This window comes from Sparus aurata, chromosome 16 (genome assembly GCF_900880675.1).
Source record: "Sparus aurata chromosome 16, fSpaAur1.1, whole genome shotgun sequence".
Taxonomy (NCBI): Eukaryota; Metazoa; Chordata; class Actinopteri; order Spariformes; family Sparidae; genus Sparus; species Sparus aurata.
This window is the reverse complement of record NC_044202.1, coordinates 16620026-16639273: the sequence shown is the minus strand read 5'-3', so window position 1 is coordinate 16639273 and position 19248 is coordinate 16620026. Positions and strand designations below refer to the sequence as shown.

General features: G+C 42.4%; 1 protein-coding gene across 1 annotated transcript in view; it reads right to left on the bottom strand.

The window, feature by feature from the left end:
- Window positions 1-18847, bottom strand: part of LOC115565843 (KATNB1-like protein 1) — a 37491-nt gene extending 18644 nt beyond the window's left edge. Inside the window, exon 1 of the mRNA XM_030391413.1 lies at window positions 18797-18847. The gene's annotated coding sequence lies outside the window, so the exon portion shown is untranslated. The remainder of the gene's footprint in view (window positions 1-18796) is intronic.
- Between the last annotated feature and the right edge of the window lie 401 nt (window positions 18848-19248).

The window sequence follows — 19248 nt, the reverse complement described above, 5'->3', positions numbered from 1 at the left end:
CTAACCTTTGACCATGCTGTACCCTGCGTATTGTGTGTCCCACCGAGCGAGAGACACCACGTGTGGACTGCAGAGAGCAGACGGGGGGCCGGAGAGGAGAGCATTGGCTGCCAGAAAGTAGCCTAGATTGAATCATTGCATTTGTTTACGATCACGAACAAACACATTTCTAGTCCAATAAAAGTGAGTTGTTTTCCAGTTAGTCACCTATGTACAATGATATAATAAGCGCATCACAAGGCGTGCACGTTCCCCATCATTCTGCTCATGTGATTGCCTAAAATTTAGAAAGAGAACAAAACATTGATCTCAATCCAGGAAAAAGAGAGCAAGGAGAAAATAACATGTCACCTCAGATCGCACGGCCGATGCTGAAATACGATGTGCTTATTACCACTATAATTGAGGAACAGCAGGTCTGTGGTAGTGTGGTTACGGGAGTTTTTGTTGACAGAAATGGATTCCTGCCTTTAACGGGGCAACAGATTTTCTCGCACTTCCTCGTGTACTCCGCGTTCGCCGATTTATGCCTCTCGAGCTTTGCAGGCTTTGGCAGGTCAGAAGTCAGATTTGTTTAACAAAACGTATTTCTCATGCAGTCAGACATTTTAAATGCCCTGCTTCTCACCGATCATGCACAACAGTAGGTTTATTGCGACCGGGGGTGTTGGCAGTTTAATTTGCTATTTGACTGTAATTTGCCCCTGTTAGTCCTCCATCAGGGTAGTTCGCCACTGTAATTCATCGCCGGTTGGTGACCCAATAAATCGGGAGCTGGTGTCTGCTTGGACTTGAAATTCAGAAGCTTCACATGACCACACAGCCTCCCCACTTCAGTTAGCTTCATTGCAGCTAGCTAATTTTTAATCACACATCTACAGCTATTTATCTTCCCAAGCCTATGGCTCAATAAACCATTTAAGTAATGAACTCTCTTCAGACCACATGGGAAATTGGGAAGCAGATGTCTCTTTCTCAACACCGAGCAGCAGTGAAGCCTCTCTATAAGACCTCTCAGAGCGCCCTTCAGTTCAACTCTGCGGCTTACCAATGTTATTTATCTATTTTCAAGAGTCTCTAGTAGCGCTCACACTCGACAACAAACTCCCTCTGGAGACACGATTCGGCTTCTGTGCGGTATTTCTCTCCATGGGTGATCTAGAGCCGGCACTTGATCAGAGGGTTAAACTGTGGAGACTGGGGACATGTGTAATGAATTCAAGGCCCTCAGATGCTGGATCTCCAGGATATTTCATCAATCCAGAAGCTCAGTGTTCTTCCATAACCAAAGCGCCACTATTAGGCAAGCCTCAGACCAACACCAAGACAAACAGCCAACTACAGTCTGCCCAGGCACATCTCGGCACATTCTTGCCATAATTCCACTCTCAACATCAACACCACAATGACTTACAGGGCTTCTGAATATGCCATCAACAGGAACACAGCATGTGAACTGTGAACGTGGGGAACACACTATATTGCCATAGTAAATCTGAGGTAAACATGATAGGGCCCACAGTGAAATTGGGTTTTTGTTTTTGTACTCGCACAGAGCATAAGGGAAATAAAAAAAAAGCCACGTTTTCTCTATTAGAAAAACATAAACCAACATAGATCAGACTGGGGGTTTGATGAAAGCAGTATATTATTTCTGGAGATATGGGAGACAGACCGCCTGGGTCGAAATAACACTAAAGTGAAGTCGGAGAATCCTCAGTGATAAACCACTGTCGGGAGTCAGACAGCACGTGTCCTCTCTCCACACAGCACACTTTCATAAGCAAGCACATGTCCACCTTCAAAAATGTGCAGTTTCATTTCCATTGAATACCTTAAACAAACAGTAACAATTAGTAGCACTCAATGTAGCAGATGATCTTCAGATTTCTATGTTAACTGAAACTGAAAGTTAGACTTTCCTGTTAATATTCAGCTTCAGATAACGATTACCAACCAGGTGAACTTGTGCCCCAGAAGAGACTTCAGCAGTACAGAGAAATGGAACTCGACCAAATCTCAATTTTTGGTACCGATACTGATATTAAGGAGAAAAAAAAAACCAGATATATATAATGTGCTAATTTTTTTGCCGTGATCCCTTAAACATGGTTATCAAACACTTTCAAACTAAAATATCTATAATGGAGGCGAGATTTTTACAGTTTAACAATAAAGTTTATTGTCTAAAATTACTAAATCAGTGACCTAAAACGGTAAGCTTCACTTAAAATACAATAATCATAAATCCCTCCCAAGAGATTTTGTTCTTTAAAACCTAAGTTTATCTATTGCCCGATATCTATAACATGTCATACTGATATATCTGTGATAGGCCAATATCAGTCACTAATATTGGCCTGCTGATACATCTGTCGAGCTCTACTTAGAGTGAAATAGTGTAGAGTAACTTAATTAATTTGGAGAACTGTCACATTCAGTTGTAAGACATGTACAACATGTTTTTGATCGAGAGTGCATGAAAACTAATTGGCAAGCAAATATTGGATAACTGAGTAGTAAGCTAAAAGCAGTGGATAAAAGTAATGGGTGAAATGTTAAAATAGTGTCCAAAAGTGGTCAATCAATTGTCAAAATAGTTAAATGTTGTGAACATGATGCTTTATATTATCATAAGATGCTTATTAACAATAAGAAATATATAAGTGTTAATAATAGCATAATTAATATGTTTGTTGTTAGTTTAATGACATTTATTGGCACTTATTAGAAACTTGTAGTTAAGGCACAAGCCAATGAAAATTATAATAAAAACTATGAATTAGTGCTTGTAAAGAATATATATTAATCTTAATTGGGTCTTGTTCTCACTTTAGCTCCAATTGCTGCAGAAAGCATAGTTAACTGATAATATGTGCATAGTTAATAATAGCCAATTATGCATAATAAAGTACATAATAATTTTAATAAAGCAACATAAAAGCATCATGAAATTTAACAAATGACACAATAGGTTATCTTCCTAAATGTAATAAATCTGTTTGCAATGCTATTATCAACAATTATATGAAACTCCTGAGCTTTAAAAAAAAAAAAGGTCTTAAGCAGTCTAAACTGTTATGTATTTTAAGTACTTATAAATGTCTTATAATGTAACAATGCATGTGTTAATAAAGCTTTTAGAAACACTTACAATTATCTCACTCATGTTAACAGCTTATAAGCACTCATGAGGGCCTTATTACCTATTAACAGATACCTATTACAGGGACCTTAACATAAAGCATTACAAAAATTGTTGAAATAGTGAAATAATAGATAAACGGTTGAAACAGATGATAGTCAAGTTGAACTATACTGCAAGCTTGATCCAACCAACAGTTCAGTTGTGTGAAAAAACATTAACAATATGCATTCATCCATAACATCCTGTTTGAAATCAGTTTTGAAGAAACTGAGCTCATTTGAGATATAGAGACACATCAGACAAGGAGGTTGGGAGCCACTGATGTGAAGGATCAGTCTGAACAGACGTTTGAATCAACCTTCACCCCTCAAAATAAAATGTCTGTAATTTACAGATGGAAAAGTTTCCATGCAGTTCTAACCACAAGCACTGAACAGGTAACCCAGCAATGGAGCTCACATCAGCGACAGTACTTATGCAGTCATCCATCCTGATTAGCAATGCTGTAATTTCTCAAGAAGACATTAGGTTAACTACTCTCCTTGGGTCAAGCAAGGAGGACTCATTAAAGGACTCATCATCATCATTATCATCCTACAATTTAACAGTGAAAGGGCCTCTCTAATTTTTCGTGTCCTCCTATCTGCTCATTTTCAAGTCATCAGTCTTCCCCGCCGAGCAGAAGAACCTCAGGACACACAGGTCATGTTGTTCTACATACTGACACGGTTGTTCTTGAAAGCTGCAGCGGGCCAACATGAGACTCCTCTCAGTCTGCAGGAAGTGCCTCCCCGTGCCAGAGGGCAGAGATTCAACTCATTAACCTCGAGCCTCAACACTCGAGGGGCCTTGAGAGCTGAGCGACAACAGGGGTATGCTACCACATCGGCTGCTGCTGGCAGGCAGAGCTGGGGCTTGTCACTCGGTTCAAGAAGTCTGTGTTCGGGTCTGCTAAGTCGACAAAATATTCTCATTCAGCAGCCGTGTGTGGGAAAACTAAATTTGTTAAGCCTGGTCTGTTGACAAGATGACGTCGGAACTCTTGCCACTGACTGACTTTGAAGAAAGCCTTGCTATGCAGAATGAGAAAGATTACGCATTGTGGCATGCATTCGTATACTTCCTTAAGGGGTCTGATTTTGGAATGGAAACATGTCTTGTTGGACTTCCTTATCCCCAAGCTGTCACAACATCAACCTCTTTTGTGATCACTCCTGGCCTATTGTCGAGGGCCACCACTGCTGACGACAATTACCCATATCCAATAGCCACGAGGATCTGACTCATTTAGCTACCGCACATGCACTAGAGGCTCGTCATGCCTGCCTGGTTAAGACAAATTGCACGGCAGAGCTGTTTTCTCTCACAGGCTGGCAGTGCTGACCAAATGCTCTCACAGAATGCATCATGCTGTTGAGAACAATGCCAGGCTCATTATTGACTATCCTGTGCCCTAAATGTTGCGCATGCTGTGCAGTCTGTCTCGCCCTTTAACTTTGGTTACTGGTACGTTCTCAGACTTGGCTGTGAGGCCTGTCATTGTTGGAAGTTTTGCTGACAATGTCATTTTCTTGTCGATCCATATCCACTGTCTGATACGCAGCACTGTCGAGATGAATAGCATACCTTTGTTGTCTCGGGTACAAAGCCATCACTTTTTCAGCACTTGAGATCTGATCTCTTGCAAAGGAAAGGTCAGTGAGAGGTTTACAATGTCCAGATTTTTACAGGAATGGTGGTGATTAACAGTAATGGTTTTTGCACTCTAAACTCTTGCCCTCTTAAAAATGTCACAAATTGAGCCTGAGGACTCCTCAAGTGCTCTCAACGTTCCAGGCACGTGTAGACGCCGTACTTCACACATCTGACATCAGGAAACAAATAGAAATGTGGAAACCGCAAGTCATTTTGAGCATGCCTGCTCCTACTATTTGACATGACAATCACCCAGTGGTAAGCAATCCCAGCAGTGCCCAAAGGAAATCATGTAGCTCTGTAAGAATGTTATGACAAGGGCATAACCTAGCTCTAGACATAAGACAATATTTCAACACCTTATTTCCCATGGGGACTTGATGCAGGATCTTTCTGAACTCCAGCGGTATCCACATTGCTACTGGTTTGTAGGCGAGCACTGATGGATCTTTCAGCACTCAGCAAAAAGACAGAAATGCCGAAGCTGCTTTTTCTTCACCTGAGGTAAGTCTGGTGTTTAACACTGTTCATGGGTCAACAAAGTAGACCTCCCCTGGGTTGGAGGGCAGCAGTGAACTCAAAAGCACTCAGGAGTGCCCTACGTGGCCCCTAGTGATGGCCAAAAACGGGTCAGGAATGTAAGTGTGTGTGTGTATGCATTGGGAAGATTGTTGCTTGTAACTGAGCAAGGGATCAAATAGGCACATTTATGGGCCGCGCTGAAAGCTGTCTCTGTCCTAAAAGCCACAGTTCAGGCTGTAAAGGTAATCATCCCAGGGAGATGGTATCCAGTGTTGTTTTTGAAATAGTGCGATCATACTAGACCGTCTTGTTGATGGTGAAGCGGTTTTCAGTGTTTATGGAGCGATCCAACTTAATGGGCAATGTAGATCTCCAGTGTAGCCTGAGAAAAAAAACTCCTCTCCTCACCAGCCTGTTGGGTAGGAACTGACTGACTGGCTCACTACAAAAATACAGATGTCTCAGATCACAGAGTAGAAGGTATTCAGAGCATCTGTCCAGATATGCAGCAGGCGGATTTGTCATTAGAGGACATTTCATGTCCCTGGCCTGATGACTGCTGGACTCAGGCAGACAGGTATGCACCTTGTCTAGACCTGGGAAGATATCTTACGTTTTGTTACCTATATCATCCAGATTAATATGAATATGGCCAGAATTCAAAGGTAACGCCAAATACATATCGCAACAACTGCTGCACCTTGCTCGCTATCCTTGGCTGTAGCTAGCTACCATTCACTAATAAGCTCAAGGCTTATTTAGCCGTAAAGCCAGTGGCCCTAGAGATCTTGACCAAGACCTTGGATCACTTGGAGAAAAACCACCGGTGACAGGACTCAGCTAAATTCGATTTAGCGGCCTGAGGTGAAAGTGAACACGGCTGGACACAGAACCTGAAGTAAACACAGCCTCCAAGTCCAGCAGAGGGCAGTTTGACAACAAGAGATAAGATACGGAGGTGATTTACAGCAGATCTGACCAAGACTGTGACTCCATGAATGACAGGAAACGGTAGGCATGGACAGCAGAGGCGTGCAGCAGATGACGATGTTAGCATTACTCAAATCATTACTGTTCATAGCATAACTTCAAACTCGAAGACTTGTTACATTAGAAATGATATAAGGATTTTATTTCTCTTTGAATCCATGAAAGACATGCAAGCCACACATTGACAGTATTACATTGTGCATAGGTGATAACAGAAACAGGTGGTTCCAGTTTTTGTACCCTTTCATCGCAAGCAACCAAGGAAGCTAACGAAACCATGACTTGGATTGTTTGTTCTACCTTACAGTAAGTATGTTTGACCAGCCATTAAGTGGACCGAGGCATGAATTTGGGCAGAGAGAAGCAAATCCTCCCGTGGCTGGGAATTGGTTTTGTGCGGCCACTGGCCACCAGAGGAGCTTGTTTAAACATACCCAGACTGAAAGACTTAATGACCATGCTGACAGCAGTCATTCGAGATGTCTAGTGAGGCTGGAGCGCCTTGGCTGAAAGGGAGAGAGTCTAACAGCTGCAGAGAGAAAGGGAGGGATGTTGTGGTCACCGTCTCTTTATGTAGGCTCCAGAGAAAAGAGGTGCACAGGATTCATTTTTAAATCTGACTTCAGTATTTGTTCTCCCACCAAACCTAAACCAACAGAATATAGGATATACAGTCCCATGGCAGCCTGCTGTGTTTTTCCTGCCACCTCAAATGTGTTCTGCCATTTGCCCCGATGTCATCTCAATTAAAGCTCACCATGTGGACAGAGAACAGCTCAGACTTAAAAGTAGGTTTATGTTTTTCAAAGGTAGTGGTGAGTTTGGATTGCATCCTAAATATAGTCGGACATATTTTGGAATAAATTCTGCTGATTTGATTGATTCCCAGAAACCCATGAGGTATTTCCACGTGCTTCACACGTGCTGACCAGCAGTGGATGTGCATATGTAGAGAAAACGGTAGCAGGAGAGACGGTGCAGTTACAAAGAAGCAGCTCCTGGACATTTTGTTCAAGTAATCTCAAGAACTGAAAGTACTGTCCATTCTGTGAAATGAAAAGATGACAGTGTTGCAATCGAATTGATGTTTTGACCTCATGATAACCCACAAAAAATCTTTAAATATCTTCATATCAGAATCACAGACACTGTTCTTCATAGGTTATGATGATGATCCACTGAGTTATTCTTATCTTCCACCACGCCATTCCCCAGGATTTAGCACTGCAGAGACCACATGTGCATGAAATGTCCTCAGGCCTTTAGGCCTTTTTATCTGATAGAGACTTGGTCTGCTGCTATGTTTTGATCCCCATAACTTGGACCAGGCCAAAGCAAAGAAGAGGATCCAGATACCAAAAGCTCTGAAGATCCTCATCATCTGTATTTTGTACTCTGTGGACAGGGTCACAGTATATTATGAAACAAAGTACTTTCATGATTTGAAGATATTTTCTTCTCTCTAGTCGGTTTAAAGGTAATCTGCCACAAACAGTAGACCTCACTGTTAGATGAATCAATGCTTTGTGGCAATATCATAAAACTCATGAAAAAGAAAACTTATAGCCTACATGATGCCCATAAAAGCAAAACTATGACATATTTTCACTTTTTAGGTTGATGTTACTAAAGTCCAGAAATAGCACTCACTGGAAGATGTGGCTAAATCTGAAAGTCCAATATTTACTTTCCTTAACTTTGTTTATGTCTCTAATACACTGTTAAATGTTAAAACATGTTCACTAGTGAGTCACTAACTTTGTTTGTCTGCTGTTTGGTGTCGGGCAGGTGGCATTCATCAGGTTACCAGAGCACTTGTACCATCAACTGCTGTCTGCCTTTTGCAGCGGTTAGACTGACCCAAAACATAAAACCAAAACAAAGAGCTGAAAGACGAACAAAGAGGAGTTGGATGATAATCCTCTGGGGGTTCATCACTGTGAGCAACAGCTATAACAGGGCGGTGTAGGGTGGTAACTAGTTGAGTGCACACACACACACATACACATACACATGAACATATAAACACACACACAAGTGTATTAAGTTGTCTATTGATTTGGAGTTATGGATTTGACAGCTGGCCAAATCTTACATATTGCACCTTTAAGATTACCACTGACAATATATGGCTACCTGAACCGTTGACGTTTATTCTGAATTCGTCTTTGAACGTAAGTTGGTCTTTCCACAGTGTATTTAAATCACTCGCACCCGTTCTCCGCCCAGTACGTTGTTGGTGGGCCCACTCACTCTCTAAGGCCCACATTGTTATTCCACTGTTTGTATTTACGCCCCTGCTTTTCCATAACTATAATCTGATCCATCCACTTGGTTGCTTTTTGCATAACAGTGCATTATAAAGCCAAGGCATGGTGGGAGAGAGAGCTTAAACTAATGGGAGAGAGGGGAGCAAACGTGAGTCTGCAGAAAAAGAAGCAAGCTTCTGCTGGTGATTTAAGACATCCGAGAGTGGATAATCATGGCTATCCTCCGCATTCCAGCCTATAAGAGAACAAGATTAAATACTTTTGGAGAGAGGTGCTGGCTGTCCTTTCCTGCTGTGCTTTGTGTGATTCCCCTTCAAAAGAAAGTCACAAGGGTTATTGTGATGAAACTCTTTCTCTGTGCTTGTGGAAATCTGTTTTGCTTTATCCCAAAGGTCAATGAGCATTTCTCCCAGACTCAGCAGTCTGCTCCAGCATGACCACTGCTACAGCAAAAAAAAAAAAAGCGTTCTTATGAGAAGTTTAATAATAGGATGTCTGTCTTCACTTCTGGGCATCTGGTTATTGTGAAGGAAGACACAGGTTGAATCCTCAGCTGCCTTTAAGCAACAGGGGTACGGTATATCATGTGGGATGCTCGTGATGGATCGGAAGCAGTCCGCAGAAAGCGACTGCTTTAGCGTAACACAGCTAAAGTGGAACACACAATGTATATCTGAAAGGGCTTACTTTCCCCAGGCTACAGGAGGTGAGGGGAGAAATAAACAGTGTCAGCAGCTCGTCGTTCTCATCTCACACAGTTCTCTCATATCCCCTCAGTTTCTAACTTTAGCTCCGTCTGTCCCGACCTGACGCATGGGCATGGGGTCAACTACGGTTTAACGTGAAGGTGAGATATTCCTCCTGTGTTTGGTTTAGTTCTTCCTGTCTTTTTCTCCGTGCGTCCACATAATCTGTCTCCTCTGTGGTATGTAAACTATCACTGACGGAGCCGGTTTTTGCTCTCTTCCCAAAATTTTAATCAGAAGAGAGAGATCTTCACTGAACTAAACAAACCGAATAAACAAACTCTCCTTTTTCAGTTTTCATGACTGAATAAACTGAATAAACAAGCTGACTTTGAAGGACAACACAATTTCTTACTGTTTCACTCTGTTTATATGTGGCGGACCCTGCCACCTATCATCTAGCCATCTAGCTTCAAACGGTGTTCTGGCGACCTTATTTTTGTCTGAGAACAGCTTGTTTATTCAGTGAGGAAAATTGGGTTTGTATTATTACCTCATATATATTGGAGTCTCCAAAACTACACAGTGTCCCTTTGACTAAACAGTTATTTACAAAATATCTCAAGAGCAGAGCCGCAAATCTTCATCGCTCATTATTTTGGAGCGTGAATAAATATTTCCAGATAGAACAGATTTTATTTGCACGACCCTCTTGCACAATTTTTGACATTTCCAAAAGATTAGCACGATGATGTGCTTGTGTCTCCGTGTTTGTGTGTAAGCACATGTGCGACTTTTGACTTAACGAGTGTGTGGGCTCATCAGCACACACTCCCGTCAAGCGTACACATGTGGAGCGCCTTCACAGCCGTGGCTTAGATTCCAGCCATTTCCACGGCTGCGACCGATCCAAACACCAGTCAATTCAGTCACCCGGCGTGATTCACTCCCTTGTGCTGCGTGACTCAAAGCCCTCTTCCCTGCCTCCTCACGTCCTCCCCTCACTCCCACTGTCCTCCCTGGACATAGGCTTGCCATTTGACCCCCGTCCAACTTGGACATGCTCCCCTAAATGGTCAGCTGCAGGCGCGTATACGACATTTCTGCATAGCAACAGTTTGTGGACATCCACTCTGAGGCATACACATGCAAAAATGACAAACAGATGGCTGTGGAAGTGGAGTGATTTGCATTTTTCCAAATGAAAGGATCGGTCCCCCATTTTCTGCATACTGACTCCATATACTTTCAATCAATACTGAACCGAGTGAGGCTCTAAATCAATCTGATACAGGCTCAACGCTGTCAGCTCTGGTGAGAATCAACACGTGCAGATTGTTGCCTTTGGAAAGTGAAGAACTGACTCTTTCATGAGGTGGCAGTTGAAAAGAAAAAAAGATTCCTTTAAATTGGTCCAACAATGAATAAAACCCACAAGTTTGCCTGGTCCAGCTGAAGTATCACACGACGACTGAGCCCAAGCGGGCGGATCTACTGCGTGGTGTTAAAGAGGACCAGATGATGGGGCCGAAGGTGTTTTCAGCCGTGGGGTTTCCAAGATTTTCTGAGAGGATGGGAAGAGAGGAGCAGAGCTGCAGATGTTTTGTCTTGTTCTGCTGCCCCGAAGGCTAATTTGCGTTGCTCTCAATCGGGATTGACGACGAACTGAAGGTGATTATGCAAGGATTGACTCCACGGCTCGGAGCTTTGTCGGTTCCCTTTATTTACTGATCCCGGGGGACTTGCCACTGCGGCAGATTTGAAATGGGGTGTGAAGTGATCCCTTGGACGGAGCGGACCCAGGGTGAGATGAGGTTGAAACCGAATGACCTCAGAAATCCAGAGACCGAGAGTTTAATAGGATAGTTTCCAGCGAAAAAAAAAAAAAAAAAAAACGTTCTCTCTTGAGGACGCTGTAAAAAGCTTTCCTGTTCCTCTCCTCGTGAGCTTTGAACTCGTTTTCTCCACTTTCTCACCAGAGCTGCAGAAAATTGAATGTAAGACTATAATAAAAGCAGTCACTGAAGTCAAATGAGAGGGAAAGTCAGTCTGGCCAGTTTACAGAGGCATGGTGTCATGTAGGCCCGGGAGCCAAACACCGCAGTGCTGCTCACACACAGGGAGGGGCGTCCAGTATGTCTGTATGTCCCACAAGAACCAAAGAAGTCCTGTTAAACATTTGTAATACTGTATACATATACAGTGCAATACTAGTAAACACCCAACAATCAAATCTCGATTTTGACTATCTGTTGTTAATAAAGGGCTCAACACACCCAACCATCCAGAGTCAAGAATTACACGAGTGAACATTTTGTGTTAATGGATCAGGAATTACATTTGAGAGTAATCTCCATCCAGTAAGTGTATGTCAGAGCCAGACAATCATTAAATACATACAGAGTCCAAACTGCTACCATTAAGCAACTTTCTTCGCAGATTGTTCTGGGCTCGGTTGGTAACCGGTCCAGCCCAAAGAGCCACACTGATAGGAGTGACAGTGCTTCTGGCAAGAAAATATAAATAGTCAATTAATAATCAAGGTCTGGTGTGTTATAATGTGGGAGATGGCTGAATATTCTTCTCTGGAAACGATTCAGCATCAATTTTGCATTGGATTAAAGGAATAGTTTGACATTTTCGGGAAAAAAGATTATGATTTAAAGAAGTTCGACCAAAAAATGATAATTCAGTCAGTATCTACTCACACCTGTGCCAGAGGAAAGACAGGTGATGTTAACACTCTTTTTTAACCCGAAGTCTTCACTGTAGGGTTATCAGATTATTAATTTAACTAATTTATTTATCCATAAATTGGCCTAGCTGTCACTAAGCCCTACATGCATCACGTTCCTGTTGTTGTCACATCAGTGTACTGTAAATCTTATTCTGATATCTGAACTTTTACAGGCTCAATACTAATTTGATGATGTTCAATTTATTTCGACTATTTCAGTCCGGTAAGTGCCAGTACCTACTTTGCTCATTCGGCTGCAGTGCCAGTCGAAACAACCGTTGTCTAAACAATTATGACTTTAATTACGGTCACTGGTGTAAATATTCACATTTGCATTGTAAAAAACAATGTAGCCCCTTTGGAAGGGAATACAGCTAAGTGCTGTATTTACTTGTGTTTTCTTTGGTCATTAGAGACTACTTCCAATGAGAAAGGAATGATCCGGTGAAGAAAAGTGTACCCAGTCATCCAGAGTTAATCATTTGGATCAGTGAGCGTCTTTTGCTTCGAGCAACATCGCCCACAATTGAGCTTGGAAAACAATGGGCCACTGTGCTCTGATGCTTAAACATCTTCGGCCTGCCAAAGTCAATAAAGCTGGATTTTTTTTTTTAAAAGCTACTCGATCAGTTCCAGACCACAATTAAAATGCAATCTAAAGATTTTATCTCCCTCCGACCTGGATTTTTGCTTTCTCTTTGAAAACTGAGAACAGATGAGGAGGAGTGATAAACTACCCGAGAAGAAGTGAAGAAAGGGCATCAGGTGGCTCCAACACTACTCCACCTGGAAAACAAAACAGGTGAAGGGATGGCGAGAGATTCGCCCCGTCGCCAAGACATTCAGGCTGTATTTTCCACCGAGTCCAAGCGTGGATAAACATCAGGCGAGAAGCAGGGTGTCTGAGAGTGAGCTGTCAGTGGGCAGTGACGGGGCCAGCTCTCATCTCCACCGTCTGCACCGGTCAGAATAGGAGTGACGGGAGATTCCACAGCGCCTCCTCAAATAAGCAGCACGCGGCGCGACACCTCCCTTCACAGGAAAAAACGGGAAGGAAGATGAGACGGAGCGAGACAGAGACCTGCCTGTCCGTTCAGCCAGCGGAATGGGAAAGCTAAACACCTCGACCCAAACCTTCAGTGATGGATTCCACTCAAGCGTAATCAACAGGCCTCGCAAAAAAAAACGGAGACCTTCCCTTTTGTTGTTATGATTCATTTTTGTTCTATGCGGTAACAAAAGTACAAGTGTTCGCTCTGTGTTCCAACTCTCAGGATGAAATGACAAAAATAAACCTGAGCAGTCACAGGTTGTCCACTTCCTCTCTTCCAGGATAACCTTGCGAGGAGTTACTGGCAGCCGCAGGTGTGGTTAGGGTGTGGCGACCAGCGAAAGAAGTGACTGTGTGAAAACAACGATGGCGGCTATGAGGTTAGAATAGCTGCTGCTTTAGCATCAGTTATATCAGAATCGGAGAGTATATATCATTGAAAGAAGAGCAAAGAGACTTCAAATTCAAATTGTTCCTATCATGAGGCCAAAATTTCTGTCAAGTAGTTTAGGATGAAATACCTTCAAAACTAATGAGCGTCACCTAGACGTTCTCTTTTGTGCTAATTTGCTAATGTTACCATGCTACCATGCACTCTGTACGTTGCTGAACATGGTGAACATGACACTGTGCCAGCTCAACAGTAACATGTTCTGTTGCTATGGCCGTGTTTCCACGCTAGCATTAGCATTTAGCTCCTGTTGTGGAATTTCGGCTCACTTGACTGTTCAGGAGAGATGAAGAACAGCTCCAAGTTCCCCCCTGGGCCTGAGTGCAGCCTCACAGGGCACTGGTTGGGATAACAGGATACTCTTAGTCTTCCTCTTTATATGATTAAAAACACCCATCATCTCAGATGAAAGTGGCGCTGGCCTTTTGTTTTTCATGATGTTGGAGTGTGATCTTGAAACGTCAAAGCTAATTAAAGACAAAAAGGCACAAGGGATGCTATAATGAATGGGGATCCCGACAGAGGCTCTGAAGACAGTGTGTTATTTTAAACCCCTGCTCTGCTGTCGGGGCCTGTTTCCTGCTGATGTACAGAGGTGGCCTCTGAGAGAAGGATTGGGCCGATCTACAGTATATTATGTACAGTGCACCTTCAAGTGCTTCCACAGGGAAAACAGACTCTTGACAGGAGGCAGTAAAGTCAATTTGCATCATCGTGCCCCCCGAGGACAAACACAGGGTTTGTTTAAACAAAAACACATTGAATATAAATACATAAGTCAAAGATTGGTTTACAAGGACAGAAATCTAATAATCGTTGATTTTTATCATTACAGCCCCCTTTTTGCCAGCGGGGAACATGTCTATAAAAGGGTAAGGGGGAAGTTATGTCGTCAGAGCGCAGCGATCCGGCAGCTGGTCTCCTGTGGAATCCTGGGCGATACTGGGGATGACGGAGACCAGCTGCTGACTCAGTGACTCATTTTTACCTCAGCGGGGAGAAGCAGGGAAGGAGAGAAGGAAATGGGAGAGCAGCAGCTCTCGCCTAGACAAAGAACAGATACAGCCAGCCAAACAGTTATTAGTCCTGCTATATCAGTATGTACCTTTCCTTTTCCTTTGGCACCATGCTCAGATCATGTTGCAATGCATTCACTTGGTACATAAACAAGATATGATGGAAAAGGTCATGGTACAAGTATTCACCTTTCGGTCATCGCAGTAATTAGAGGGAGAATAGAAGCAGAAAGTTGCTATCTTTGTCGCTAAATGACGGTGACCCAAATATGTGTTTCTCTTTCGTCCCTCTCGCTGTTCTTGTTTCGCTCTACAAATGATGTGTTGGAGCCTGCATTGTGTCTGAATATTGGCATTAGCAATCATTTTAGGCTCCGACAGATGAAAATGGATCGGTGGTTCTCACTCTTGGCAGTCTAGCTTTAGATTCAGGGGTGGAAAGACTATTCCAGTGAATGTTTAATTACTAATGGAGAAAAGATTACCTTACATTTATTGAAATATTGGTGAAACAGAGCTCTAGCTCTTTCGCAGTTAGCTGTGAAATAAATCCTTTAAAAGAGGCTTTATGTAAAAATGTGTCGAAATGTACATGTATTAATCTTTTATTTTTATTCTTTTATCCGCAATAGCAGCTAACACTACTTTACAAAGGGCTTCCAGCACAACACAGAATTTCCACAGAGCCCCTTTTAATAATAGTCAGAAATATTGTAGCTGCCAGGTTATTTTGCATGCTTTTTAAGTTATTTTGAAGTTTTGCAAGTTTGAAATCGTACTTGTGACTAACATTACATTGCCCTAAAGCTGCGCTAATCAATATTTTTTTATAGAATAGATCATATCCACTGATGTAGCCCTAGTTATATGGAATTTTATAGCATCTTGAAGGTTAGAGAAACCAGTTAGTAACTAACTGGTGAACAGTGTTGGGGAGTAACGAATTACATGTAACGACGTTACGTAATTTAATTACAAAATGTACGTAATTGTAATCCGTTACATTACTGGGAGAAAATATGTAATTAAATTACAGTTGCTTTTGGAAATTTCAATGATTACAACTTAAGTTACATTTGAAAAATCGCCGCAAAAGCTCGGATTTATCAAATAGTTTTTCGCCCCCCTGGATTCATGTTTGTTTTTAGTTATTTTCATATCAACATCCTCCTGCCAAAACTGACGCTTGTGATTGGCTCTCTGGTCATGTGCCATTCGACTCAACCGACAAACCGCACGGCGGCAGTCAGACTCAGCAGCAACAGTGTCGGCGGCGCACAAGATGTTCCTGTGCTGGAAATACAAAAACACTTCATACAGACAGAAGCCAGGCTTCCCTGTATTACAAAGGTGGCTCTCTTTTAACCCGGCTAGATCACCATGGTAACATATGCTTAGCTCATAACCTGGTCCCGACCAGGTTCTGTTCAGAGTTTAATCATAAAATCGGCGATAAAAGCGCCGCTATTTCACTATTTAACTCATTTACAGCTGACGTCACCTTTACTTTGACAGTCCAGTGGAGCTGGATCAGAACATTTGTGCGGAGGGAGAGATCGCGCTGATCCGCTGCTGTTTACTTTCTCTCTGAGCGTCTCCGCCTACAGATGTTCAGCTGAGGGGAAACGCTGCTCAGCTGTTGATCCGACTCGCGTCAGGAGGTCATTTATTAGGCTATAGCCTATTTACTTTTATATACAGTCAGTCACCACTGAAAGAAGTTGTGCGCTCGCAGCAGGACAGATAATTTAACTTAACGTGGCCATGAATACATTCATTGTTTCGCCTGTTATGTGTTGCCCAAACGCAAATCTTGAGTAGGTCTACTGTGTTTTCTCACATTTAAAAAGGTCTTTGTACAGAGACAACATGAGATTTGCTTGTAGCTACAGCACCTAAAAAACCCACTGTAACCTATTTTCATACGCACACCAGCCTCGCTTTCAATAAAACACACACTGGCATTTTATAATTGCGATCAGTGAAATATATGAAAACAATATAAAACACAGTTCAAAACAACAGTTGTTGCTGCTCTAAAGCTTCATATTTAAAAGCAGCTCAATGTAGAGCTGTCAGAAATTAAAATCAGCCTCCTCTTGTCATATTTGCAGCAACACTGTTGCTTCAGGCTGTGATCAGGCTTTTTTGTATTGCTCATACTCTCTCCATTAAAACAACCTGCTCCTCTTGGCCAAAATCAGCTCGTTGTCGCTCCATTTAGTGAGGAAATGAGCCTCCTTTGCAGTACAGGCCCAAGGTCAGACTCATAATATATGGTTGAACCTTTGAACTGAAAGGCTTATCACACTATAGGTCTTAAAATGTGAAAATGGTTAGCAGTTGAGAGATTTAATTCAAAATAAAGAAAAGTAATCATAATGTAATCAAATGTAATTAGTTACATTACTTTGAGAAAGTAATTGAAATAGTTACACTACTATTACATTTTCAACAGGGTAACTTGTAATTGTAACCAACTACATTTCCAAAGTAATCTTCCCAACACTGCTGGTGAACACAGTGGAGCAAAGTGGCGGACTCAGGATGTTTGAGGGGCAAGGGGGAAAGAAATAAAAAGAGCACCGCATGTTTGCATGGTGGGCACCAGAGCACAGAAAGTTGTGCCCTCTCTTCACCATGTATAGTGAAGAGAGGGCACTTCACCTTTGAAGCTTTGACCACTGGAAGGGAAACCTAGAGGGCACTTTATCATGTTGTATCTACCATAGTAAATTCCAAGTTGGCCCTTTTGCTGCATTTTTTTGTTTAACATGGGGACACCAGTGATGGAGCATTTAGCAGCTAAATAGTTAAATATTTTCCTCAGAAATGATAAAGACCAAAAACAGAGCCTAAAGAGAGTGAAAATTGGACTTGGACGCCAGGTCGACACAAACAAGACTTCGGATGAATGTAAATGTTATGAGCTGATAGTAAAAATTATTGTTGCATCTTATTGTGTGGCCCTCAAGTGGCCAAGCATTAGTTATTGCAGATTTCTCAGTTCCAGAACAGACACAGATTCGAACACTCTACCTACAGGTCTCTATATGCTCAGTGATGCTTTTAAGTGTTAACTCTACTGTGTAAGAAGGCTTTTCTACTAGAATCAGTCGACAGACAGGCACGTGTAAAGCAAAGTTTGAAGAGAACAGATGGCTAAATTTGACTTGTAGCCGGAAAGTGCAGGTGTAACTTCAAAACAATAAGGATGGCTTTTAAAAACAAAATAGTCTCCTAGTTATTCATTCCATTGACCCGGCACGAACAATAACAGGAACCTGCTGGCTCACATAAGTGGAATGCAGCCATCACCAACGTTCTTAATTAAACCAACAAGTACCTTGGAAAGTTACACAATGCAACAGCAACAAACACATTTTTAATTAACTGGCACTGTAGGCACGCCATCCCAGATTTACCTCTGGTTTTCTAAGTTTCCAGTTAAGTTAGTTGACATGAGATCCACTGGTACAACAGCTTTGTTGACAGCAGCTGAACCCAATCTAGTGCATGAACTCTGGAACACCCCGGAGAGCCCACACACAAACATGCACACATTGTCAGACACCGCAAATTTAACACAGATCTCTGTCCCTTCTAAATCCGGGAAGGGAGCAGACGCTCCTGTATATGTTCAGATTATTGAAGTATCACACAGCGCTGATAGCAGATTGTGCAATCCACTGTACTGCTGCTTCCAGAGAAGCATGATGTCCCAGATGTTTTATGTAACCGCTCCAAAGTGGCAACTCCTCTCCACAGGGAGTCTGGGAGGTGGGTGAGTATGTGTGTGTGGGTGTCTTTGAAGATTATTCCAACTGATAAAAGCCTTGACTTCATGGCCCCTACGCAGCCTTTCCCAACTATAAATAAAGGGAAACATAGTTCTTGATTAAACTCTTCCCAGTGAATCTCTGCCTTAATCATTGTTAGATAATACAATGGCGTGATGCTGCGGCTCATTAGCTCGTCTTCAGCTGCCACAGTGAATCTGACTCAACCTGAGCAGCAATCAATCAGTGCGTTCATGAATGGAAACTCTCATGACATCAGCCGTGACTGCACTGGAAAGAACCTCTTCAGATAAACAGCTCGCAGGTCTCACAGTCTCAGACAAACACCTCCAGGAAACTAAATAAACTAGATGCAAAACAGACAAACAAGTGACACAGCGGATGAAAGACAGATGAAAATTGGGTGTTGTCATTTTTTCTAAGTACATACCATTTCTGTCTGGGAGTGTGTTTTTCGGGATAGCCTTGCCCTTATAAGGTGGCCGGTGTCCTCGCTCGTACTGTGCCCCGCTGAGAGGGACAGCCACTGTTGAAGTCTCAGAAACAGCAGACTTCAATTACATAACAGACTTGGCAGTGACAAAGTGTGTATGCTAAAGGCTAAAACCTTGAGTCGCACAGGATTTGTCAACGGAGGTGGCTGGAATGTCTGGTATGACTGGTGGTACCACCGGCACACAGATCAGAACAATCTGCTGTTTGTTAATCCAGGAAAGAACAAACAGTCTCCTTTTGTTGCCCAGTGTGAATTATGAAGGTTGTGTAAGCAAATCAAACAAAAAGACAAACAAAAATATGAACATTCCACATGTGACACCGATACCAATAATCAGTCTGTAAAGATGTGACGTCTGCAGCCGTCAGCGGATGGACTTCAATCAA